Source organism: Mustela nivalis, assembly GCF_964662115.1.
Source record: "Mustela nivalis genome assembly, chromosome: 18".
NCBI classification, from domain to species: Eukaryota; Metazoa; Chordata; class Mammalia; order Carnivora; family Mustelidae; genus Mustela; species Mustela nivalis.
The window spans coordinates 32,883,924-32,911,469 of NC_139037.1; the positions used below are offsets into that span (position 1 = coordinate 32,883,924).

At 53.1% G+C, this 27,546-nt stretch overlaps 1 protein-coding gene across 2 annotated transcripts in view; it reads left to right on the plus strand.

Annotated features, from left to right (window-relative positions):
• Window positions 1-27,546, plus strand: part of ZNF423 (zinc finger protein 423) — a 334,053-nt gene that overhangs the window by 247,619 nt on the left and 58,888 nt on the right. The window lies entirely within an intron of this gene.

Below are 27,546 nucleotides of genomic sequence, written 5' to 3' on the forward strand. Positions count from 1 at the left end.
CCCCGCCTTGAGAAAGGCGTACCAGCGCCCAGACAGGCCCGGGAAAGGGACAAACCACTAATGAAGTGATAATGGCGGAGTGTGGAGGGGCTGACACGGATGAGACAGATGAACTTCTTCCTTCTGGAAAGCCAGAGACCCCCCCCCCCCCATTTGTATGTTATAAAGCCCCAACCCCGCAGGACCTGAGAATGTGACTGTATTTGGAGGCTGGGCCGTCTTTGAAGAGGCGAGTGAATTAGAAGGAGGCCATTAGAAGATGGGGGCACTGATCCGTGATAACTGGTGTCCTTCTGAGAAGAGGAAGTGTAGATAGACACATGGACACCCCAGGTAGGCACGCCCACAGGAAGTGAGCCCATGTGGGATGCGGTGGGAGACAGGCTGTCTGTCTGTCTGTCAGGGAGGGAAGCCTCAGAAGAAAGCGATGGCACCATCACCTCCACCGCAACCTCCTGGCTTCCAGAACTGTGCGAAGCTAGAGTCCTGTCATGTGAGCCACTCAGGCTGTGGTATTTTGTCATGGGGGCCCCCAGCAAACCAAGGAGAGGATCCCAGCCGTTCTGTCAGAATGAGGTGGGAATGGCATGGTACGGCCTTGTTGGAAAGGTCCCCCAAAACCAAAGGTGAGCTGCCCTCTCTCAAGCCTGAAGAATAGTGTTAGGACAAAGAAAAGGATGCCTCAGGCACATGCTGCAGCTAGTGGCCAGAGTTCATGCCACAGTTGAGGCCCAGGTCCTAGGACTGCCCTGAGAGACCTCGTTCTGTATGCTCCCCGCATACTCGGGGACACAGAGGCTGCTGGGGGAGACGTCTACTCTTGCCCTCTGGCACCGGCCTTCTGTAGCCCTCTCCCCGGCCCCCGTTACCATGGCAGGCACAGGGGGAGGCTCTGTTTGCCTCCCCTGAGCATCCGAGTGTTGGTACCTACAAACCAGCGTCAAAGAAAGGGACTCTTTAAGCCCGGAAGACAACGCCTGTGGGCATCTGAGTTCATTCCAACCTATTTCTAGGCCTTGTGTTTGCCCAGTGAACAAGCCAGGTGTGCGGCCGACCCCGCGCTTAGCTCCGCAGGCTCCGACTTCCTCCTGCCTGGGACTCCAGTTTGTAACTTAAGGGAATTCCGTTTTGTTTTTAACTTTGAAGACAAAGTAGCAAAAATCATTTGGATTGTCAACTTCCGGGCAAATCGTTGGCTGTTTCCAGCATGGGTTTACATAGTTCCGGGACGAATCGCCTGAACATGACCAATAAATGTTATTGATTATTCACGGGTGCCCAGTCCCACTGTGCTGGGCAGCTTGGCGCTCGGGGTGATCATTTGGTTCATTCTCTGCTCTCGCGTGCCTTACTCTCTGGGCGGTGGCCAGTCGTCTGATGATGGGGTTCGTGTGTGTGTAAAATGTATATTTAGTGTGCGAGCACTTTTGTGGGTGGCTCGTGTATTTGTAAAGACAATTACGTCATTAGAATAAAGTGGAGAGGTATGACTGTTTCTGGGATCGAGCCCCACATCAGACTCCCAGCTCAGGGAGGAGCTTGCTTTTCTCTCTCCCTCTGCCCCTTCTTTGCTTGTGCTCTCAATCTCTCTCTCTCTCTCAAATACATAAATAAATAAATAAAATCATTTTAAAAAATAGTGAAATCCATTTATGTTGATCAAAAAGACTTAGTAGCACCATCTTGAATTTCTTTTTTTTTTTTTAAAGATTTTATTTATTTATTTGACAGAGAGATCACAAGTAGGCAGAGAGGCAGGCAGAGAGAGAGAGAGGAGGAAGCAGGCTCCCCGCTGAGCAGAGAGCCCGATGCGGGGCTCGATCCCAGGACCCTGAGATCATGACCTGAGCCGAAGGCAGCGGCTTAACCCACTGAGCCACCCAGGCGCCCCCATCTTGAATTTCTATATTGACTACTGAAAAGAATGCCATCACAAGAGCCGACCGCCATCCCTAATTTTTTCAGTCTTATCAAACAACTTTCTCAATCATCCACACTCCAAATCTAGATCTGTATTGAATGACTTGCCGACATTCAATTACAAAAAGCAAAAACAAAAGTAAAAACCAAAAGACAAAAAAAAAAAAAAAAAAAGACCAAAAGGAAAAAACAAAGTATATTTGTTTTCAAATAATTTTGGATCCATTGACCTTTTGTATAGAACGGAAACGGTGTTGCCGCCGTGACCTTTTCTCTCACTTGCGGAGTTACTGGCTAATCACAGTATGTTTTTCTGATATCAAATAGCAGAACCCGAGATGAGTCTGCTGTCATAGCCTTGGCCACGTTGCTCTAGCTGTTCCTGCCTCCAAAGATGGGAACATACAGGAAATGAGAAAGCCTATCACCTGGAGTAGGCTACAGTGTCCTCAAGACGTGACAGTTGGTCGCCCCCCACCAGTAAGGAGCTAAGTAAGGCTCTTTTGCTGATGCCTGAGATCATAGCCCAGGGATGGCCTCTGAAATCGCATTGTAATTCCCCTTGGCTGGCCTCTCTTTCTGTTGTTCAGTTAGCTGAGGATGGAAAGAGGAAGGAAGAGCTTAGTTTCAAGCAGGACACTAAGAGAATTTCCTCTTTAGAGGATTTCTCATTATACAGTAAATTGATGGATGAATGTTGGCAAGTCATTCAATACAGATCTAGATTTGGAGTGTGGATTATTGAGAAAGTTGTTTGATAAGACTGAAAATTAGGGATGGCGGTGGGCTCTTGTGATGGCATTCTTTTCAGTGAGTTAATATAGAAATTCAAGGTGGTGCTACTAAGTCTTTTTGATCAACATAAATGCATTTCACTGTTTTTTTAAAAAAAGATTTTATTTATTTATTTATTTGAGAGAGAGAGAGAGAGAGAGAGATTGAGAGCACAAGCAAAGAAGGGGCAGAGGGAGAGAGAAAAGCAAGCTCCTCCCTGACCTGGGAGTCTGATGTGGGGCTAAATCCCAGGACCCTGAGATCATGACCTGAGCCAAAGGCCGATGCTTAACCCAGGCATCCATGGATTTCACTATTTTTTTAACCAGAAAATTAATCCCTGGCATGCAGAAAAGATTCAAAGAACATAGAAGCGTATACATTTTCCCTTCCTCTTGACTCCTCCCTCACCTTCCCAGCCAGAGCTCGGATACCTTGGGATGCTGGGGAGGGCTTCATAGAGGAGGTGATGTTTGTAACAGGTTTTGGAGAGTGGTTGGAGTTTTGCGTACGGCGACGCTGTTTTCGGTGATGGCTGCACTAGGGAGGGAAGTCGTGCAGGTTCAGAGGGGAAAGGAGGGAGCCTCGGCGGGTTTGGGAAGGCGACAGATCAGATCGGGATCTTGCTGTGCCCCTTCCTGCTTGGAGCAGCCTGAAGACAGAGTAACATGCAAATGACCAAGTCTTGGAAATAAGGACCCCAGTGTGTCAGCTGAGAAAGAAAGCGGGAGCGAGGGAGCCGACCTACCCGGCTTGCTTCCCCGTGTTGCCGGGGACCCACGGCCGGTGACATGTCAACTCCTGACGGAAACCCGGTTTGGCAGGCCCCGTTTTTTAAGCCGAGTGCCTGGCTGCCAGATCGCATTTGGATTGAGTGGCTGGCATTCCTCGAGCCTTGCTTAATAGGATTGAAAGGAAAGAAATGTTACTTTTCATCACACAAGACAACAAAGAGAAACGGGGAAACGAAAATATTATTTCGTTTGAACAAATTACAGGGAGACTCTCTGGGGTGCTTTCAGGGAGTTAGATGAGGAAAAGCACTTAAATATCATTCCATCAAACTAAATTTTTAACTACAATTTTTTACAGATAAAATGTGTTGGGAGGATTCAAAGAAGATTAGAGCTCACCTAAGAAACAGTATTCAAATTTTACCAGCTAATGGAGGCCAGGCAAAAACTGCTAATGCCTCTAACTTCCCTCCAAGGGACAGAGATTTCAGTATTCTTATAAAAACACATTGAGCTGATTTCATTTCCGTGTCTCGGCAGACTTCATTCGTGTAATTTCAGTAAGTGTTATAAATGTTATTTTAAGTATTATAATGATAATCCCCACTGACAACGGAGCTGTGCATCTCAGCTTCCATTCCTAAGGTAATGTTTACCTCGGATAGCACATAATTGTTTGCTTTTTTCACGGTAAACTCTCTGTTCCCAACTGCTTAATCAGCCATGGAAAAGAGAAGAGACTTTAGAAATGTTTAATGTTCTTCTGATTACATTAGAGTCATGGGCAAGCCCGCATCCGTGGGGCCGGAGGAGCAGACAGCTGTCCTTGCCTCGCCTTTTGTTTTGTGTTTGTGTTTTGATGTGTACGTGTTTGCTTTTTGTCCGTAGACCTTCCGGGGGGCTGCCGTGGGCCGGGGCGACTGGGGGAATCACTTGTTGGTATGACTCTCACGGCCGGGGCGTCAATCTGCCTTTCTCGGGGTGCACCTTCCTCCTGGTGGTACCCCCTGACCCTCGCGTAGGCCGCTCACAGGCTGGGTTTACACGCCGTCCGGATCCCCGGGCCCCTGGAGGCTCTCTGAGCGTGTGCTCCACAGCCTGCTCCCTGAAATGAGATTTTATGATGCTTTATGGAGGTGAAACTTCTCTACCCCGGAACGCAGAACCTCAGGGGCTTTCTTGGGGCGTCGTGGAACATTTGCCTCTGTGGCTGCTTCCATATCCGAATCTGAAAGCGATCGGGAATTAAGAGGGAGCGGGAAAGATTGATGTTCATTGCAAGTTAGAAGAGTATTGGCTGCTGCGGGTCTTGAGCGTGTAGAGCCCTCCTATCTGCCTCCGTGACTATAGGGAAGTTCTGCTTCTGAGCTGACTGGCAGCCGCGTGTCCTTAATTTATTCAGCAGACGTCTGTAGAGAGACTGCTCTGTTCCAGGCACCGTGCTGGGCCCTGGTGAGTGGCTCTCTGAGCGAGAGCCTTCCCCCTGTCTTGATGTGGCTGACAATCTAGAGGAGGATGAGACTGAGCAGGCGAACGAGCCCATGGGTCATCACAGACGGAGAGAAGTGTTTCTAGTGTGAGGACGGAGGAAGGAGGGGAGGATGTTGGTGAAGCTGAGCTTTGAAGGCCGAGGAGGAGCCAGGCCCGTGAGGAGGCTGGGGCCGAGCCAGCACTTGGAGGCCGGAAACGCCGCAGCCACCATCTGGGTGCTGAACGCCGGTGTGTGCGGGGCTGGGGCTGGGGTGTGGGAGGGACCCAGCACCGTGGCTCCGATGGAGCAAGAGAGGCCTGGCCGTGTCTGGTCTCGCAGGGTGGTGTTGAGAGCTGGGGTTTTATCCTCTGCAATAAGAAACCTGTGTGGAGCTTTAGGCTGCCCATGACATTGTCCTGTTGCAAGCTTGTAAGATCGCCCTTGCTACTGGGGAGATGTGATGCCATCAGATAGCAGAAGTGGAAGCTCGGAGTCTGGTGGGTAGCCACGGCTGTTTTGGCTAGAGAGGGTGGTTCGTGGTGGGGGCAGTGGGCGAGGGGCACATTTTAGAAAGGAGAGGGACATCCCCGCCGGTCAAGTGCATGCCAGGCAGAAAGAAGGGTTGGGTTCCTACAGTGGGTCCGTCTGTACCTGGGTCCTCCTGTGGCGGAGGCCCTCTCTCGTCCCAGGACTAACCACCCCTAGGTTGTGTGTGTCTTCTCTCCCTTCAGGCTGTTGGGAACATGTCATGGCAGTCCCCTGTGGAATCCAGCAGGGATGGCTGGATTCCCTGCCTCCTCCACCGCCACACATTATAGGACTCATTCCCCAGCCTCGGTTTCCCCAGCTCCTCCTGCAAAGGGGACGGGAGCATACTCGGCGCGCCTGACCGCTCTTCCCACGCCCACCGACAGCCCTTCCTCCAGCCACTGCTCTAGAGATCCCCAAGGTCTGTGGGATAATTGAGCTTGAGCTTTTACTTAAAGACCGGGGCCGGTAGGTAGCTGATTTCCCCAGTCCTCAGGGTGGACGCTTGACAGGTGTCCGTGATGGGGACAGAGGAGCAAAGGGAAAGGAGGTGGAGAGATAGATAATTAAAGCATCCCGAGGGCCCCGGGCTGGTCCAGTTGGCCCAAGAGGGGTCCTCCCCAGTGGGGCCTGGTCAGAGGGCGTGTGTGCACCCGGTCCATCTGGAAGGTAGGCAGGATTTTGGCTGATGCAGGGGTGGGGCCATGGGTAAGGAGGGGTGCAGGAACGAATTGCATGGAGGGAATATCCCTCGTGTGTCCAGCTTTGGATTGAATCAACATCCGAAAAAGCATCTCCTATCCCTCCTCTTTCCCTTGGAGGGGCAACAACTACTTGGATCCAGCCCTCTGTGTTTGTCCTTGGCTGCCTGCATTCTGGGGAACCATCAAGGAACGTTTAAAAAAAAAAAAAAGTTGCAAAAATCAAGGTAGAACCAGGCAGGTGTACCAGGGAGCAGAGGAAGAGGGGAAAGCCATGTACGTGTGTGCCTTCGACACACACACACACACACACACACACACACACACACACAGACACCCCTCACCTCCATCCCAACCAAAACCAGATGAATATTTTAACACCCGAGGATTTTGTTCAAGCCAGGAGCACACTGCATTGCTGGCAAGGCCAGAATGACCTGAAAACCTGAATATTTCAGGGAACAAAAGGTCCTCGGGTCTGCTTTCCCGAGAAGGGCCTCGGTGCAGGGTTATTTGAAGGCCGCGTGGTCCAGGGGGCATGGCAGGCAGTGGGAAGGGCTTCTGCCGCCGCCCGCCCCCCCCACCCCCACCCCAGAGCTGTGTGCAGAGCGAGCGCGGGTCTTGCTCCCTGGTACCAGGCAGCCGCGTGGCACCGCGAGGCCCCAGCCTCCAGCCGCGCGCCAGGCAGAAAGGAGGGAGAAGTCTGGAGGAGGGAGAGCGGGAGGAGGGAAGAGCCAGCGAGAGGCTGGGGCAGGGGGGCTGGGAGATGGAGAAACAAACTCTATTTTCTGCTCGTCTGTGGTGGGAGGGCTCCTGCGGCCCACACGCTCGCAGAGTGAAGCAATTTCAGACAGGGATGAGTGTCTGTTTTTCCCTGGAGCGGAGACTAAAAACCCCGAAAGCCCTCGGTTTCTCTGCCCTTAATATCCTGTTCTGAAAAGTGCAGTTGCAAGAAGCGGAGGAAATGAAGATCGTAACAAGTGGAAGGAAGCCCTTCCCCAGCCGGAAGCAGCGGGATGGGGGAGCCTCAGTGGGGCTGGCTGGGGAGGCTGGAGAGAGGACCTTGCTGCCCAAGGGCGGCCCAGGCTGGCGGTCGCTTGAGGACAAAGATTCAGGCTCCTGTCCTCTCTCTGGGTGTTTGCTGGGACAGTGCCCCCTGGGTGGCGTTGAAGGCCATGGACAATGGCAAGGCTGGGGTTTTGGAATTCTGTTATAACATCTCTGCAGTTGCTGCCCTCCCAGAGCTCCCTGAGCTGTGGCCTTTCCTCCAAATGCGGGCGCTGGCCGCCTCTCCCCTCCTGTTCTCTGCCCCCGATGGTGTGTGTGGCTGCCACGTGCCCAGGCCAAGCAGGGACAGATCCTAACTGCAAAGTGAGCACAGAGGTTCAGAACCAGCCTTGGTCCAGGAAAGCCGGGGGGCTGGGTCTCTAGAAACCAGAGGCGTCGTTGTACCTTAGAGGGGCCTCTTGTGTCTGCATGATGGAAGGAAAATGCGGTGTTGGGGGGTGTAGGGTGTAGGGCAGAAAGAGAGCCTCCTGCCCAAGCAAGGAGGGTCAGGGACTGCGGGGGAGGCGGCTGACAAGACTTTCTGCTGGGCTTCCGAATTACTCTGGGGTCTTGGCCCCCCTCGCTCCCTGTTCTAGCAGCAACTGGACCGGCCCACCACGACCTCTCCTATATTTCTAATATTGGCCCCTACCCCACTTTGCCCTCTATGTGTGCTGTCCCATGTGGGGTATCAACCCCTCTGCCCCTATGTGGGGAGATGCTGACCCCAACTGGTTTCCCCAGAGTCCTGGCCTCCGTAGAACAAAGTGGTCCAGAATCCGGACTCTAGGCTAGCCTCTCGCTCTCCAGCAGCTGGGGGACTGTGGGCAAGTCATGGATCCTCTGCGTCTGTTTCCTCCTCGGTGAAATGGTGCTGACCACAAGAGTGGTTGTGAGAATAAAATGACCTTAGAACAACATGGGCACAGAGGAGTAATGAGTGGGTACAGGTTTGAGATTATTATTGCTGTGGTTATTGTTTTTCTTCTACAAATCTTCCCCGTTCCTGGGGACAGCTCCCAACGCCCCTCCTGCAGACAGAGCCTTCCCAGCTGGCCTGTCCCTGGGTCTCTCACGGTGGGCTCTGAGTCATGTGACCCACCTAATCACTTACTCCCATATTGTCCGTCCTCTGTCTCTAATGCATGACACCGTATGCATTCGGCACACCTTCTCAGGTAAGTTCTGAATTCTCTGAGAAGAGGGCCTCCCCGCCTCCTAATCTGTGCCGCCCCCCACGTCCCACCCCCGTTCTGACCTTAGCAAATGCTTAGGAAGTGTTCACTTAGTTGAAGGGTATGAAACTATATTAAAAAACGAGTTTAAGGCCTTTTACTTCAAAATAGATAATAAAATATGTATACATGGTCTGCTCTGTTTGACCCCTCGAAGCCCATCACGTGCTGTGTTATGTTTGTTTTCCTGGTGCAAATGTCAGGCTCAGAGAAGAAAACTGACTCGCTCAGGGTTACGCAGCCTAAAGGGCAGAGGCAGGACTTGAATTCAGGACTCTTGAGTACGCTAGCAAGGGCCTGTGTCCAGTGGGATGTGTGGTCTCTGGGCATTCTCCAATGGGACTGATTTTCTGATGGGCGGCAGTCGGTTTACTTAAGGGTTGGGCTGTGCCCAAGCCCCTTTTCCCAAACCTGGGTGGGCTAATGCGTCCCCAATCAGCCAGTGTGCAGGGATGGCTTGAGGACCTGCTTTTTTATTGTTGGTCGATTTAGTTGCATTTGGATTAGTATCAAATAGACTTGAATTCCCCAGGGCTTGGGGTAACTACAGAGCCCAGCCCAGCTCAGCTTCTGCTCCCACCCGGGTGTCCCCACCGCTCCACCATGAGCTGCCTTAGATGGCAGCACGTCTTTCTTGTCTGCTTGTCGTGTGCCGGAGGACAGCCACGGCGTCTGTTGCGTGTGCCCATAGTCCTGTCTTAGACCATAGTAGCTGCTCAGTGCGGGCAGCAGGGAAGACGACGAAGGCCAAAGGGATTTGCTCGGTTCTGGTGATTTCCTCCAGACTGCAAAGGCATCTTCTTCTTCCGTGGCTAGGCATGGAGTTGGAGAAACCACATGAACAAGGAGGCTGGGATATAGGTATCTATCTGAAAGAGTCCTCCTTTCTATTCCTTTACCTGGGCTGATGGTGAGCTGGCCAACAAAGGGCCACCAGCCTGAGACTGAGCTACAGTCTAATTATGCTGTGGGTGCTGGCCTTGGCCTTCTCCAGGCCTGCCTCCTAGAGCATCGCTCCCCAAAGTTGCGGCCCCCTGACTGACCCTATGTATCCCCATCACCTGGGAATGCACTAGAAACACGGACTACCAAACCTCACCCTAGTCCTGCCGAACCACAATCCACATTTTATTTTATTTTGTACAAAGATTTTATTTATTTATTTATTTATTTGAGAGAGAGCGTGCTGGGGTCGGGGGTGGGGCAGAGGGAGAGGGACAAGCAGACTCTGCGCAGAGCGTGAGCCAGACGTAGGCTTGATCCCGTGACCCTGAGATCCTGACCTGAGCTGAAACCGTCAGTGGGGACACTTCACTGACATGAGCCACCCAGGTGCCCCCAGAATCTGCATTTTAAAGACAGCCCTGGGGGATTCACGCTCTTGCTGAAGTTTCAGAAGGGGTCACCTAAAAGACAGTTTCCCTGGAGGGCAAACAGCAAGGAAGGTAGGCTAGAGCCCTTGCTGAAAACACAGCAGCCTGGCTTCCCATCTCAGCTTCCACCACAGGTAACACTTTAGGGAGGGGGTAGCCTGTCTGGCTTGAGTCTCCTCCCGGGTGAAGCGGGATCCCGGAAACAGTCGGGCCTTTCTCCTCGGGCTGCTGAACGAGGATTAGATGTACTAACGTGGAACAGATGTTCCGCACTTAGCGCACGGCCCAGGCAGAGCGAGAGCCCCCGGTAAATGCGATGTTAGCTCGCTTTAAGGACGGCAGAGTGAAGGGGGCTTCAGCGAGTGGGAGGGAAGAACACTGATTTGTGCAGCTAGTTTTGCACGCGGCTCGTTTAGTGGAGCTTAACTCAGGAGCTAAATACCAGCTAGGACTCCCTGTAGAATTATTACATGGAGTAGTAGGGGAAGGGGGAGCCAGAGTTAATGCATGTGATAGCAATTTTTTTTTAAATGAGGAAAAAAAAAACGTGTTAAAAGCAAGTAAAACCCCTGGTGATCGCAAATGAATTGCCTAAGTTCTCTTAGCAGATCCACTTTCCAGAGCGATGACAGGGTTTGCAAGAATGAATGGCTTCTCCTGTGAGGAGGGGGCGCTGGCTCCCCCATGGTGACCCTGGGCTCTGGCTCGGGTCCTGCCACTCCTCGTGGGGAAGCCGCGGACACGGAGGGAGGGAGGAGGTACTCCATGGGCAGGGCTGGGCGTTGGGGCCTCCTGGCAGCTTAAATGCCTCCGATTAGCACGTCGGGCGGGAAGAGGTGCTAAAAAGAATCCTTTCTGCCTCCTCCACTGGCATGTTTTGAAGGGAGTTCAGTTATGAGACTATTAAAATGTTATTTTGATAATTAAGCCCACAGCTGTTCCGAGGGCGGCGGGCAGCAGAAGGCACGGTGCTCTCACAGGCTCCGGGAGGAAGAAAGCAGGCGGCGAGCGCCCCGTGCAGGGAAGGTGGACAGTGGGCCGCGGAGCAGGGCTGGTGGCAGGGGCATGAAGGTCCCGCTCTAGCCAGGTCTGGGGTTGCCCCTGAGTGACCACAGGGGACAGCGGCTCCGGGGACTCCCTGTGTGGGACGGGGTGAGCTGCCACCCACACGCGGGGACCCTTTACAGGTGTGGGCACAAACTGTCAGAGAGATAGCAGACCAGGATTCCCTGTGTCGGTGGTTCTCAAAGTGGGGTCCCGGGACCAGCAGCATTTTCATCAGCTGGGAGTTTGTTAGAGATTCCAGTTCTTGGTCCCCACCTAACCTACTGAATTGGAAACTCTCATGGTGAGGGCCAGCAGCAGTCTGTGTTTTGATGGATTGTCTAGCTGATTCTGATGCTTGCTAACTGCAGAGCCCCTGTCCTTTCAGGTCACCTGGAAAACGTACCCCCAGACATCAGTAAAGCTTGGCTAGTAAGGCGTGGGGGAGAATGTGCGGATGGACGGCACGGGAATATCCCTGATCTAGTCCTATTCTGTCATTGTGATGGATGGCAAAGAGAGGCCCAGAGAGGGAAAGTGGCTTAGCTAAGGCCACACAGCAAATGAGAGCAATACTAGAATTAGAATCCGCCAGCTCTCCTGACTGCAGATCTTTCTGTAAGACAATCTTTCTGAATACTAAGGGGCAAGCCTGGGAAAGAAGAGGTTTCAGTTGGAAGTGATGAGGGAAGCCACGGAAAAGGCCAACAGTCTATCAACTCAGAATATATTTACCTGCCCAGAATCAGCCAGCATTCTCCAGTCATGTTCTGCTGGGAGATATTGCCAGTGCACGTAACCATCTACCCACTCGTCCACTCACCGACATATCTGTCCATCCGTCCTTCCACCCACCCAGCCATCCGCCCATCATCCATCCAACCAACCCTCCACCCACTCATCCACTTATCTACCCACCTCCCCACCCAACCCACCCAACCATCCGTCCATCCATCCATCCATCCATCCATCCTTGTATCTTCTATTGCTCACTCCCACCCTCTATCAGTCCATTACCCTTACTCCCCTTTTTGTCCACATCGTTGTATATCCATCCAAATATTCAAATGGCCATTACTCACTATCTGCTCACCGCCCCCCAGCCCATGCATCCCATCTACCTATTCTTGACTCATTTTCCCCTCCACTTGTTAACAAAACCTTCCCCCTTTCCCTCCCACCCCTATGAACAACCTACTACATACCAGGCATTTTTACATCCTTTTCAATGGACAGGAGCTTAAGCTACCCAGGTCACGTGAGCTGGCCCTGCCTGTTCTCTGGCTAGGCCCCCTGCCTCCCCCGTTCCCGTCCCCAGCACCAGGCTCCCTCCCCAGTGTGCCTGCAGCCACACTTTCATCCCTGTTCTTCCAAGCTATGGTAGTGGCCTATCACTTGGCCGCACCCCCCCTCCCCACCAACCTCCCCCAGCCCGGGGGCCGTAATTCACATTCTGGAAGTGAGTAGGACTTGAGCGTGCCATTTCACGGCTTAGACTCCAGTGGTTCCTCATTGCCTTCAGGACAAAGCCTGCAATTTTGTTCTGCCATCTGAGGCAGTCCGGGCTCGTTCCCAGCCTATTTATCAACCCTCATGACCCTGTGGCTCCCAGCCGAAGCGTCAGCCCGAGCAAGGTGATTTGCTGTTCCCAGATGTTTTTGCTCGTTCCCTTGCACGTGTGGTCCTCCTGTCCCAAATGCCTTCCCTCTAGCTTCCTCACTCTTCCAGCTGAAAGCCTGCTCCATGGGTCTATTCCAGCACCCCCAACCTTATGCATGACCTCTGCTTTTGTCTCCCACTGGGATGGGATGTCCCTCTGCAGAAGCCTGTGACATCTCGGGTTCCAAGTTATCGTGCCTCTGGCTCTCGTGTGCAAGGCTTATGTTCACGTTGTAGACAGCGGCAGGTCCGTACCTCCTGCAGGGTAGCTCATTACATGGTGCCTGGCGCGCAGTAGGTGCTGATCTTGAAGTGGGCAAGTTTGGGGCTTAGTCACACGTGTCTAACACGCATGCCACAAGCGAACCGCTGAGGCCTGTTGGGCTCTGGCGTTCCGCGTTGTTGTTTCCTCCTTGGAGCACACAGGACCTGGCACATAGCAGGTGGTTAACGAGTCTTTTGTGGGTGAAAGAGTGAACGATAAAACTCACCCTCCCCTTTAACATTCTTTATAATTTCGTAAAAATATTGACTGAATAAAGCAGGAATAATATTAAAAATTCAAAAATCAACTTGCCCCACGAGGTGCTGGTCACCTAGGATGGCAGCTACCTGCTCATTTTTATGCCTTTGGAGTGAACTGTGGGTTCTACTGAGCAGGGCTGTGTCTTACTCATTCCTGAACCCCCAGGGTCCGGTGCAGAACCTGGCATCCTTCCTGCTTTTCCAGAACCTACTCTGTTCCCCTCGCCCCTAATCCGCTGTCTATGCGGGACTCCAAGTGCCTATCTGAGAGTGTCCCCCCCATTCAGAACCCCAGTGGCTTCCCATCAACCTTAGGGAGGAACCCTCAGTGCACCCCAGGGGGCCTGCAAAGTCAGGGGTGTGGCCCCACGACCCCATCCCCCACTCCTCCCCACTGACTTTGTCGCCAGCATTTGCTCTTCACCTTTGTGTTCCAGCCATACTGGCCTCTTTCCTCTCCCAGGCCCACACCTCTGGTCCTGCTGCTCCCTCTGCCCCGGGCACCTGCCCTCCGTGTGACGTTTGCCCTCCTTGTTCTGGCGACGTGTGCTCGATGCCCTTTCTCTGCCCTGATGTGCCTCCGCCCCCACCGAGCTGGGCCCAGCGGTGAACCTCTTCTTCCTCCCACTGCCCGGCTGCGAGCTCCAGGTGGGTGGGCGTCCCGAGAGCCTGGGAGCTCTGCACATGGCAGTTTTCCCATACATGTTTGTTGAGTAAATGAATGAACGAATAAATTAAAAAGATACATAGTAGGTACTTAGTATATTTTATTGAATGAATACATGAATGGCACAGAGTGGGGGCCTGGCAAATATCTGTTGAATAAACCAACAAACGAAGGAATAGGGAAGGGTGTTTAGGGCTTTTTGGGAAGAACTCTGGCCCTTCAGGCCCCATGCTCACCCCATCAGCTGCAGGAGACCCGGCTCTTCCAGACCTCTCTCCCCTGTGCCTGCCTCTCATACACATTCACAACCAGGCGCTGGGTGAGGGTGAGACAGTGACCCGAGAAGCCTGTGCTCGAGGCAGCTGTGCCGGGGTCAGGTGTGGGCGCTGGGGTCAGGGCGGCCTTTCGGTGAGAGCAGGATGAAGCCTGTCCTGGCCTCTGGCTCCTGGTGTCACAACTGTCTACATAATTCTTTCAACTCCGCAGCCATCCGGTCCAGCCCTGATCTGGAAACCTCTTCCAGAACATCTGTTTTCCTCCTCAATCAATACGCTCCCCAAAGAGGGCCAACTTGCAAAATATTATATATAACATCAAACATGCTATCCGAATTCAATTAAGTGATTTGGTTGGGGAAGGGTTTGTGGTAATTAAACATACTGTTTTGGGGCAAATTGTAGCAAACTAGTTCATTTTTCATTAATAGGCACCTCTCTTGACTCCCCATGAGCTGATAGAGAGAGAGAGAGAGACAGACAGAGTTGGGGGGGAGGAGGGAGGGAGAGTAGGAAGAGACGAGGGAGGGGGAAGTAGTTGACTACCCCCCACTCAGCGTGATTTACGCCCACCATCACAGGCTTGGATTTCTAGCTCTCTCAGGCTACGTGACCACAGTGAAGTCACTTAACCTCTCTGAGCCTCAGCCATCTGGTCTGTAAAGTGGGGAGCATAGTCCTCATCTCACAGCACTGCTGTGAAGACTGATGCAGTGAGTGGACACACACAGCTTCTGGCACACGGTGGCCCATCATGAAAGGGCCATGACGGTACTGAAGTCTATTGAGACTGCATGACTTCTGTCCCGTCGGTCAGGGCCCAATCAGAAGTCCTCTTTCCAGCGAGCCAGGGCCTGAAATGCATCTCAGAGTGTTTTTTTCTCTCTAGCATGTTTGTCCAGTTCTGGGAGCAGGGATGAGGCACCTCCTGCCTTATTTCACTTCCTTATCCGTTATGCATGGCTCAGGGCCGCTCTGGAGGATGGGAGGGCCAGCGTGTGTGGACTCTGGCTACGGTTCCTGGCCTGCCCTTCCGCGGTGCTGGGTCCCTGGGGCAGTTGTTGAAGCTCTTGCCGCACAGATTTTTGTTCTGTAAAATGGGGATGGTAAGAATTACTGCAGACCTCCTAGTGTGAAATGAGTTTCATTGACGGCTAGCTCTTCCACAGGGCCTGGCCCACAGTGAGCTCCTGCTACGCATTCTGTTATTCATTTATTTGCATTTTCAATTCAGAACGGCCCATTTCAGTGGCCAGTGGTTTTCTGTGGGCGCTGGACTCCTCGGGCCAGGGCTGGTCACGGCCAGCATCCGTGGTAGGGGGTGCCACTCAATCAGGTTCTCCGCGTAGGTCTGTTCCAGCACCCCCAACCTTATGTGTGACCTCTGCTTTTGTCTCCCACTGAGATGGGACGCCCCCCTGCAGAAGCCTGTGACATCTCGGGTTCCCCGTTATCGTGCGTCTGGCCTCATGTGCAAGGCGTATGCTCACGTTGTAGACAGCGGTAGTCACCAAAGACCTGGCGGAGGCGCTTCACAGCCTGGGTTTAGGAAATGTCAATGAGCTTGCTGTCACTTTCATCTTCAGGCGAAGACACGGAGGCTCTTAAAGTCACCTCGCAGGAGCTGTATGGGCCACTAGACAGCTGGAGGGCTGGGCTTGGTCCCCAAGACTGTGGGATTCCAAAGCAACACTCTTCTCCTTGCCATTCGATGCTGAATGTCACTCTGCCTGAGCCACTCTGGGCCACAGTCCGCCACCACCCAGGGAGACACAGCTTGTGAACTGGTCCCTCACTGGGTGTCTGCTCTGTGTAGACCATTTCCTATCCTCGGTCTCTACTGGATTATCTGCAAGTCTTGGAGTGTCTCTGTGGGTCCCCCCGGTGGACCAGTCTGATCCTTACCTCCCTTTTCCTGGGCATCCAGAAAAGGCTCACTCAGGATACACTCCCTGGAAGACGGGAAGCTCCTTGGGAAGTTGTTTTCATGTGGACAAGAAAAGATGGCGGCCTGAGGGGAGGTGCTAGGGGTGTAGGTGGAAAGCAGTGGATACATCCTGGAGAACTCAGGAACACCAGCGGTGCACACAGTAGGTGCCGGAGGAGTGGGGGTATAGTCTTTGGAGGAATAATGTTCTGGAAGACTTCCTAGGAGGGGCTGCTGGGGCTTGATTTGATTCCCTAAGAAAGGCCAGGTCGTTTCAGACAGGAGGGACATGGAGAGCAAAGGTTTGGAGGTGAGAAGTGCTGTGACCAGCTGTGGAGACTGCACGAGGAGGCCGTGATGAGGCCCCTACCTTCAAGGGGTGTGTGTTTTGGGGACTGTGGCCCAGAGTGGCTCAGGCAGAGTGACATTCAGCATCGAGCTATTCCACAGAGTTGGGCGGGCTGTGAATTGTCATGCCCCGGAGAGGCTGCCAGAAACCCGAGTGGGGGTGGGAGGTGATGGGCAACCCTCCTGGGACCCTGGCCTAAGCAGGGGTCATTTGTCATTCAATCATGCATTTGCAATACTGTAGGGCAGGAGAGCAGGGGGAGGGAGAGAGGGAGAAAGAGAGACCGACAGATGGACAGTAAGGGGCAAAGCCATCCCATCCCTGGGAGGAACCAAAGATTTAGGAGGGACTCTGTGGTCAGCACGTTTGGAGTTCCAGGAGCTCAGACTCTGCCTCAGTCAGATTCACCAGGCCTGAAATGGACGTTGTCCAGGCCCAAGTGGGCACGACATTCGGACATGGCCTCCCCTCTGGAAAATGGCCACCAGCCCCTTTAGGCTCACATCTCCTCAAGCTCAACAAGCCTGGGGAAGAGTCTTTTATCTCCAGTCTGGAGATGGGCTCCGAGTGGCCAGGCCTGGGTCACGTGTTTGGCTGGGGCAAGGCGGGGAGGGGTGTCCACCTATGGAAGTCCCCCAAAGGACATCTGTGTGGTTGGCCCCCGAGGAAGGGAGGCTAGATGCCCCCAAGAATGAACCCCAGTGAAAGAGAATGAAAGCCTCAGGGGTAAGGAACAGCTCTCCCCTGCAGGGCAGAAGCTGGCCTCCACAGAGGTGGGTCTGTGGGGAGAGGAGCTCTTCCAGGCCCAGAAATGATGAATCCTGGTGGAGGCTGGAACGGGCAAAGAGAGACCCTCGTCCTCTCTGGTTTCCTGACATCTCCTGCACTTGATTTTCTTACCCCTGCACTGGATGTTGGCTCTTTGCACCCTCCCCAGCTGTCCCCGTGGAGAACATTCCAGGATGGGAATGGGGCCTTTTTGCTTCAGGCCCCCCGTGGTTCGATTCCTGTTCGGCCTCCACAAATGATGATGGAGATGGCAGCTCTTGCTTTTCCTTTTGAACCCTCCCGGCATCTGTCTGGCCTGCCTCTGTCTGGGTACCGTGTGGTGTTTTCTGGGCGGAAACCCAAAGCTCACCTTCGTTCCTGCTTTGTGGAGCCACTTGTCGGCATCACGGGGGATCGCTCTGGGAGCTGTGTACCTCCTTTTTGTCCCAAGAGGGAGACAGGTTGGTTTGGGAAATGAAAGGCTCGGCTAATAGCAGTCTGGGTCGCATCAAAGCCAGCCCCAGCCAGGTGAGCTGGAGCGCCACAGCGGCCCGGGCGTGGGAAGTCCAGGTTGTCAGAGGCCTTGGCCCTAGTCCCAGCTCTGCTTCAACTCGCTGCCGTGAGTTTGCTGGCCTCTCTGTGCCTCGGTTTCCTCATTTGTCACAGGAACGTGAATGCCTCCCAAAGGGTCAAAGTGTGTGCAGAGTGCTGTTATCAGCTCTAACGCTGTTCCATCCGGTCCCTAGAGCCTTCAAAACAGCCTGGGAAGTTTCCCAGGGAGCTGACTGTCTCTGCCCCTTTCTGTCCCCTTGTTGGGGTGGGCGGCACTTGGAACATGTGGCCCTCATTCTGGGACGTACACCACTCCGCTGGGGGATCCGTCAACTGGCTGCCTCCCTCAAGGTTTCTGCCCCCTCAGCACCCCCTACAGCCCTCCCCTCACCCTCCCTGCCTTGTGAGGTGACGCTGGTCCCCGCTGCCACCTCCCCACGCTGGCCGCCGAGCCATTAGCCTCACTTCTCACTGGCTGCACATCAGCACAGTAATCATTTTCAGATTTACAAGCATTAAATATTTTAATTTAATGCCTTGGCTCTCTTGTAATTCATGCACTTAATTATATGATAATTACTCAAATGAAAGAGATACAGCTGCTGCCGGATCAATGCCGAGGGAAGACTGGGTGTGGAGTTGGACTGTTTTTGGGGAGGTGCCCCCCGCCTTTGCTCTGGGCTGCGCAGCCCCTCTTCCCCGAAGCAGTGCTGAGGCCAGGAACGTGCTTCTCCTGGCTGAGCAGCAGCAGGATGTGGGGGCTGCCCCGGCTGGTGACCCCGAGTCCTGGCAGACTGGAATCTGCTGACCGGTGGGCAGAGAGGGAGGACTCTAGGGCCTCCTTGGGTGGTCGAGAGCGAGCGCCTTCTCTGTGCCCACTCTAGGGGGCACCGGAGGCTGGGAATGTGGTCTGGGCCGCCTGTGGCAGGTGGAGAGCCGGAGAACCTCTCTCCCCCAAGGATGGATGTCTGGGGGCGAGGCGTGGAGAAGAGACTTCTCTGAGCATCTCCGCTGAGGATGGAGGGAGGCCTGGGCCCCCTCCCACGGACCACCAAGGGGTTTGCAGGTCCAGATCAGGGAGGGGTGGGTGCGTGGTGCTTTCTGGTTCCTGTCTCTCCCCACCTCTGCCTTTCCTTTCCCCTGTCTTCTTTCGTCCATTTCTTTTCCTTTTTGTTTCCTTGTTATTCTCCCTTTTTCTTTTTTTTTTTTTTTTTAAAGATTTTTATTTATTTGACAGACAGACCACAAGTAGGCAGAGAGGCAGGCAGAAAGAGAGAGGAGGAGGAGGCAGTCTCCCCGCTGAGCAGAGAGCCCGATGTGAGGCTCGATCCCAGGACCCTGGGATCATGACCTGAGCCGAAGGCAGAGGCTTTAACCACTGAGCCACCCAGGCGCCCCATTCTCCCTTTTTCTCTCTTTCCCCATTGACATCTAAACTTGGGTTTAATGCCTGAAGAGTACTGGTTATTTTGTAGGAACTGGGACTGGTCCTCTTTCGCCTGAGTTTCAGTTCCCCCCTCCCCACCATGCTGGAGGAGCCCTGCGGGGGCTGACACTGCGGCGTGGGTCCCCTGGAGGCCCCTTCTGGTTGATGGCACCGGCCCACGTGCAAGGCAGGTGGCATTGCCTTGGGCCTGGCCTTCCTCCCGCCTGGGGCGGGCAGCCCTTGGGAGGTGCTCTGCAAACCTGAGCCCGCTTCCTCGGGGAGTAAGGTCCCTCCTCTCTCAAGAATCAAAGCGAAGCGCCAGGTAGAGAGGTCCTGGGGCCAAGCCCTAGTGACAGGGGTCTGCCGTGTTGTGGTGTGAAGAAGTTGTCAGGAGGGTAGAATTTGCAAGCCATCGAGCAGTGTAGGCTTCTCCAAGTGTCTGGGAGTGGGGAGCCTCCTGGTGCAGGGGACAGCCCCGGCTGCTCCTGGCCCGCACGTTTCCCGGGCATGGGCAGAAGCGCCCGTTTGCACTGAAAAGGGTTACAAACGGTTTGCCCCGTATGCACACAATTTTCAGCTAGCTTACAGCAGCTGCGGCGCCGTGCTGATAGATTAAAAGCAGCAACCAGCCCCAGAATGGAGTGTATTAGAACTCCTGCTGGGCCGAGCTGGGGAGAGGCCCACACAGCTGTCATCTAGGCCAAGTTTCCAACCGAAACCTCAAGAACAGGCTGGAACTCTGAGAAAAGTTAGCTTTCTAAATGAGGTGGCCGGCTGTTCATCGGGAGGGGGGGTGGGCAGAGGGACCGGGGGAGTGCGGGGGATTTAGAAGTTGAGGAGGAGGAGAGAGGAGATTGGTTGGGGGTGTCCCGCATGGACTGGGAACTTTGTACTGAACTGGGGCCTCTGAGGCCGGCGTGGGCCCCACGCCATGCACGGTGTCCTGGCCTCTCCCAGTGCTTTGCTCCAGACAGCTGACCTGGGAGTCGGGTGAATAAGAAAGACATCTAGGGGTTTCCACGTCCTCTCCACAGGGCCCCAAGCACTCAGGGCTCCCAGACTAAAATAACAGGGTGGCCTCTAGATTTGGGGGACTGCCCAGGTCTACCTGTGCCCAGGAAAAATTAGCTGTCCATGACCTGCCACCAGCTGACCTTAATTTCCCACTGGCTGCAGTACAGAGGTCCAGGCTTTTCAACTTCAGTTTTGAGGTGTGTGTGTGTGTGTGTGTGTGTGTGTGTGTGTGTGTGTTTTAAGATTTTTATTTATTTGACAGAGAGAGAGAAATCACAAGTAGGCAGAGAAGCAAGCAGAGAGAGAGAGAGGAGGAAGCAGGCTCCCCGCAGAGCAGAGAGCCCGATGCAGGGCTCGATCCCAGGACCCTGGGATCATGACCCGAGCCGAAGGCAGGGGCCTTAACTCACTGAGCCACCCAGGCGCCCCATTGAGGGTTTTTTTTTTTTTTTTTTTAAGGAATGTCATTTCCTCTCGTTATGAGAAAGGCTCTTGGCGGGGGTCTGGCTTTGGCCCATGAGTCTGACTTGAGGATGAGGTGAGGGTACTTCTCATTGTCATAGATGCCACCTGAGAGCCCATCTAGACCTCCCCCTTAGAAAAACCGCAATGCCAAGGGAGAAATCTGGGTGTGGCTTTTTGGGGATATATGTTGTTAGTTTTGCAAAAATCAAAAACGCTTCCCACCGGAAGGGCCAGGTGAGTCGTTACTGGGGGAAGGGGAGAGGACTTGAGTCAACTCACTTGGTACTATTATCATGATTATAAATAGTAGAGCATAGGCCCAAAATTCAGTAGTGATTGTGTATGCGGATGACAGTGAATTCATTTCATGAGCGTGGGTTGCACTCGTCTTCGGACAAGCCCATCAGCCACGCGTGCAGGAGATCGGTAAGGATCAGGGTCACTTGGTCTTTGAGGAGGCATGAGCCCAGGCGAAGAGCCCACAGATAAATGCTTCTGGTGGCACACATCTACCGGGACACTCTCATGTCAGGAAGAGGCCTGCTTTCCAAAGCCACCAGGCGTGCCCTCTGCCCATCAGATGGCGGGAAATGCGCTTAGCTTGTCAGTGGCATGATTTGAGGGTCCTGAGCAAATGTGGAGGTGATGGCGTGTTTCCTGATGTGCAATCAGATTGGAGGCGTTGGAGGTGTTTGCTTGGATTCCTGAGCTGGCCCTGCTGGTGGGGTGGGTGGAAGCTCGTGGCAGGCTGGGGGTAGGCAAGGGCCACAGACTTGTGCGATTGGCTTGGGCCACCGTGGCCCAAGGATGTGGGTGAGAGCATTCAGACAGGTGTAAGTGGCCAAGCACAGAGCTCTGGGAAGCAGGTTGTAGATCTACCTTTGAGTCCTAGCTCTGCCTCTGGTGGCCGCATGACCGTGGGCAGGCTGTGTAACCTCCCTGTGCTCATTTCCTCCTCTATAAACTGAGGGTAAGGATAGCAACAGTCTCATAGGACTGTGGCAAACATTAAAAGAGGTAACATGTAGAATGCTTGTTACTTCATCCGGGCATTGTTAAGTACCGGGTGAATGTGAGCAGTTTGGTCACAGTCCTGTTTAAACTAGATGAGTTTGATAAGAAATTTAGAACCTTAATGCATCTGGAGTCCATTTACCAGTCTCTTCCACAAATACCCAGATTTCCTTGCATGCCTGCCATGATGGGGAGCTCACCCCCAGACTGCCGTTACAATCATAGACAGATTTCTTGGACCCAGTCTCCAAACTCTGTACCTTTTTTTTTTTTCCCCCAGTTCTCCCCTGCTGCAAAGACTTTCCTGACTTTCAGGTATATGCCCAAGAAGAGTTAATAGCTGTCACCCATTGGCTGCTTACTAGGGACCCAATGCCATGCCACGCACTGTCCATACATTACCTCAGTCATCTTAGGGGAAGGTATTATTTCACCTCCATTTTACCGATAAGCAGATGGTCAGAGACCTGACTTGTGCAAGGGTCACATGGATCTAGGTGGGCCAGCTGGGACTGAGATCGGGTCTGTCTGATGTCCAAAACCTTGTTCTTAACCATTATCCTTTCCAAGCAAGCTCAAAACCCACCAACACTCCTTTGATCTTTTCCTCTGCGTCTTTCCTCTCAAGCCCAGTGAGTCTACCTTCCCACAGTGGTCTCTTCTCATTGCTGTTTTCGTTGCGTGATTTGGGGAAAGTGTGTGCGGCTGTTACCTTGAGCAAGATGCTTTCTCTCCGGCATCTCACAGCATCGTGAAGCTGGTCGGATAACTTCTGTCTGCAGGAGACAGAAGCCACTCACCACTGTTATATAGTCTCTTAAATTAATAAAAGCAATAATCTGATAAACTGGTTATTATAATTTATCCACATAAAGCAGAGCCATGTGCCTGAATTGTCAGATGGGCCTCAAACTGGTAGAAAATAGCCAGCAATTACCAGAGGCTCAGCGAGCAGGGCTGGTGCAGTCCTGTGGTCTTCAAATTAGGAGAAATAATGAATGCATCCAGAACACATCCATTTTCAGCAAGTGCTGCATGGATTATAAAATTTATTATCAATAAAATTATTCATTTGTGCCTTATACCGCACTTAATGCACCTGAAGTGAGAAATTAGAAGTGTGTTTAATTCTGGGGTTGGAAAAAAATACAAGTGCAGCAAATTTGCAGTAATAGGAGAAAGTTAATGCCTGGCAAAAAGAAATCAATTTAGCTATTGCTATTATATTTGGGGACAGGAGGTTGGTTTTTCTTCCCTTTTTTTTTCTTTTTAAATTATAAAAGCATACAGGTTCACTTGGATCCCTGCTTCTAGTCTTGCTTTCAAAGACATATTTAATGCAAAGGTATGAATTAGGGGGAATGTACAAATATGAATAACTTGTGTGTGTATCGTCTGTCTATACCTAGACATACAATATATGTGTTATCTGTAAGATTTGTATATAAACTGATATTTTTATTTCTCCGTACGTCAGGAATGCACACATCATTTCTCCATGCATCGGTAACACACACATAAACACACGCACGCAGAGTGATGCATGTGCTGGTAAATGTTTATTTATTTATTAAAGATTTTATCGATTTACTTTGAGAGAGAGAGAGTGTGTGTGCACTTGCAAGTGGGTTTGGGGAGAGAGGGAGAGGGAGAGAGAGAATCTCAAGGCACCCTGGCATCCTGCTGGTAGATATTTAACAACTAGCTGTCTGGGGGAGAAAAAAAAAAAGAAAGAATTCTGATTTACAGCCTTTGCCGATTTCTGTGGTGTAAATATTCCCACCATGGCCGATGTTGAGCTTCTGGTGTGACTTCATGGAGCGTGAGGCTCAGGTGGGAGGCACGCCGCCTGCTCTCAGGAGCCCATCCTCGCTGCATCGCGATTTCCTACACCTACAGAGTCAACAGCGAATGGGTGGTGAAGGCAAAAAAGAAAGGAGGTGTGACTCGCCTCCATGCGTTGGGGCCCTGAGTCTCATCTGTGTGTTTTTGCTGAGTGTCAACCTCCTTTGGTGAATTTGCACGGATACGTGATGCGAGAAAAGAGCCGGCCTCCTCCCCTGGAAGCACGGTGACTTTATGTTCATGAGGTTCCCGAGGAGAAAGGGAGGACGGACGGAGAGCGGAGGTGAAGGGGCGGGGGCGGGCTCCGGGCCCCGCATCCCCTCGCATGAGCAGCGCTGTGCGTCTTCAGGACGCTCGGCGGACTGGCCTCGGTTTCTATCCAGCCATTGTTCTTTTCTGCACCGCGTTTGCACACTGTGGCGCGTCGGGGGAATTTCAGCAGTTGGAATATACATGAAAAGAGTTCCGCTCCACTTTCATAAGGTCCCTGGACGGCTTGGACGAGGCCTCGAGGCCCCATGGTAGAGCCGGTACCGCATTCATATTCCTTCCCATCACCGCACACATGATAGCACAGAGCCCAGACCAATCGAAAACTTGACAGTAAGCCTTTTGATTTTGCGGGGAAACCTTCATCACGCTGGGAGAGGGAAGGGAATATAACCCAAACTGGACTTCATACTGTGGCAAGCTTGAAATCCCAGCCCCACCACAGAGCCGGCTGATTGGAATAGTTGGAAACTGTGTCCAGGAATTCGGCTGCAAGAACTTGGCTCGCAGCAACTTCTGCCTTTTTGAAAGAAAAATTGTCCACAGGGAGAGCCACTTGGGGCCTGGGTTTAATCTGTCCAGGCAGTGAAGATTCACGGAAATGATCGGCCAAGTTTTCCTAAAATGTTCAGAGCTCCTGCCTACGTGGGGACCCTCGTGGGGCGAGAGAAGCAGGCTTGCCGGCTCCCGGTGACGGCGACTGTCACTGTCACGACCGTGGCATTGTCACCGGCTCTGACGCTATTGCTGTTTTGCTTATCGCCAACCTGCTGCTCGTGAGCTCGCGGAGCCTGAGAAGCACACACAGCTGCACAGAGCATGCGCTCTTCTGGGAACCCCAGCCTGCTGTGACGGGGAGGTGTGTTTTTGGGTACGTCTCTCACCCCCGGCGAAGCCATCATGCCATTTAGGGGCCCCAAGGGCCGAAGAGAGGCTGACCTTGAAATCGTGGCCATGCCCTTGGCAAACCCACAAGCAGCGGCGCTGCCTCTGCTGGGGGAGGGTCCGCTGCTTCGCTGAACCGGGATGGTGCTGGATGGCACTCATCTTTGTCTGAAGATGTCGGGGACGAGGGACCCTGACATGACGCACCCGTGAAAGTCAAGGATCTCCACTGTCATTGCCCGGGACATCATGATGATGCAGGCTCTTGGGAGAGAGAGAGAGAGAGAGAGACATCAGAGATGTCGAGACAGGGTTGGGTTGGAGTAATTTCTGCCAGTAATAGTGGGGTGGGAGGGAGGGGCAGCTCTTGACGTTTGTCCCCAGGCTGATAATTGCCCCCGCCTTCCCTTACTTACCAAAGGAGCCTTCTCTTTTCCTTTTTTCTTTTTATTTCCCATGCTCTGCTTGGTCCCCGGACCTCATCTGGCCTAGTTTTCTCAGGTGACTGGACAGAGTGTGGCTCTGTGCGCTGAGTGGGGAGGACCGGAGCTGGAAGTGGCAACACCCAGAGGTGTAGCCTCGGCTTTGGCTGTTTTGCGTTGTGAGGTTCCAGGTGAGGTCGGTAGATCTCACTTTCCCGATGTGTGGGCCTCAGTTTCCCTATGTGTGAGATAGAAAGCAGACTCACTCAAATGCACTCCAGCCTCCCCCAGTGGCACTTGGGAGCTGAGCGACATAGGGGGGGATGGACAGTGGGAGGTGTGCTAAGAGCCCAGAATTCTCCACCGTGGGGACAGCCTGGGCTGGGAGGGACTTCCGGAGGCTCCTCAGCAGCTCAGGGTGTGGCCCCACTTTGAACAGCCCCCACCTCTGAGACCCACTTTCCAAGTGGTCCTGACAGGCATTGCGGGGCCTGGCCAAGGGGGTCCCCCTTCCTCACTCCTAGATACACCTTGGTGCTTCCCGATGCCAAGACGATTCGGGGAACGTCAGGAACCTAGTAATTTCTCAGCTGGGGAGCGTTGTAAAAATAAATGTCTTTTGGAGGTTGAAAGGTTGTCAAATACACACTGAGCCTAATTGGGTCCTCAAAATGTGCAATTCCTGCTGATTTTCATGGAAGGTGTGTGTGTGTGTTTATTTCTGGGAGAATTGGGCAAATGATAACTTTTGAGGTGTGTAGATGTGCTCATGGGCCTGGATCTGTGGATAGGTCCCCAGTTGAACAAAGGGCATGATTTCCCCTCCATGTGGGGTGGTCCCCTCAGCCACTTCTGGGCTGACTCCCCTTATCCTGGATCATCCAAGTTGGGAAGTGACTTGGGACTTTTGCCAGGCCAGCCTGGAGTGGTGACCATGAACCTTTCTCCCCCACCAGAGTAAGCACCATGACACTAGTTAATACTGCTTGAGTGATGGGCCTAGAACAGTTTCGGTGCTTTACATATAGATCAGCCCATTTAAATCACTTTTTAGCGCTACTCAGAGTTTACAGGGCTCAAGTGCTATGCGGTTGTGAGCTTTGCCCACTATTCCAGGGCCCTCAGGATCTATGCATGAGCCCAAGTTAGGAACACCTGCCTTAGAACGTTGACCATGGGGGCTCTGAATTGATTTAAAAAACAATCCTTGTTTCCACTTTACGGAAGGCAAACCTGACTTCAGAGACCCTGTGCTAGGAGCCACACCGTGACTCTGGTCCCAGCTGGTCTGTTTCGCTTTCTCTGCAGCCAGATGCGTATCCCTTCCCTCCTTGGTCCTTGGGCTGGTTCTCATCACTCTACTCCTTCAGGGCCCCGGGGTTCCCAGCCTCAGGCCCTCTCTTCAAACTAGCTTCCAGCCATCAGCTGCCTTGCTAGCACAGTCTGGGGGGTAATGAGGAGCTGGGGCTCTCCTGAGAGATGGCAGGATAGAACCTCGTCCCTCCTCATCTTCCCGCTTGCCAGACTCCGTTCATCCCGTGGGTGGGGAGGGGCCCCTCTGACACTGTGTGCCTGCTTGGGAGAGGAGCTGCGTCCAGTGCCAGGCGTCGCAAAGGACTGGATGCCTGCCCAGCCGCCCCATCGCTGTACAGCTCACCCGATCCTGCAACAGACATGCCTCCCGTGGCCCTTAGGTGAAGGAATATCTCATTCCCTCACCAGATCCAGCCTCTGGCCAACCTGCTCTTGGCTTCCTGGGCTCCAGTGCATCCATTGCAGGACTACGGGGTCCGAGGGCTGGGGCGGGGTCTGAGGACCGGAGCACTGCCCCGGCACCGCCCACCCCAGCCCCTGGGTGCCTCCGCCTCCTTCCGCCCTGGCCCCCGCAGCCCTCTCCTCTGTCACTGATTGTTTGTGCAGCGGAGACAGCCAACCCGGGGAGGAGGAGCAGGCACTGGGCTGCAGCGTCTGGCCCCCATCCTCCTGCCAGGCGCTCATTTGTATGCAGAAGGGATTAGGCGGAATTTACCGTGGCCTCACCCTGGGGAGCTGCTCGCGCCCTAGGAATGCTCTCCGAGGCGGTGTGCAGTTGGTAAGATTAGAACGGGCCCTTCTGCCGCCGCACACGCCCTGGTCACTCTCCAGGCCGCCGACATCGAAATCATTCTCATTTATAACCTTTTTGATCATCCAGCCTCAAAGAGGGCCCGCCTTGTATGACAGCGGGCACCAAAATGGCCCAATTATTTGGAGGAGGAGGGAGCAGCTGAAAACAGTCAGATGTGAGAGACAGGGCACTTGATCTGGGCTCCTGGCTTTTTTTCCCTGGCTTCTCCCACCAATATTTTTACAGCTGTTGACATATATTGAGTTGCATGTGCCTGGGCTAGATCCCCGCGGTACTGTTTCAAAGATCTGTTCACCATAAAGTGTGCTGTTCTCAAGTAAATGACTGACTTCAAGAAAGCACAGTAGTTTAAATGTTACTATAAATACAGGAGCTAAGACATTTTAATTATAATTTTTGAGTTATACAGTGTTCTGTAAGTACACCAGGCATTTACAAAAGGACTTGTGTGGTGCTCCAAGACATGGTGCTCTCTTGTGGATAAAGAAGTAACTGCATGCGGACCAGGTCTGCAGCCCCGAGGTCGGG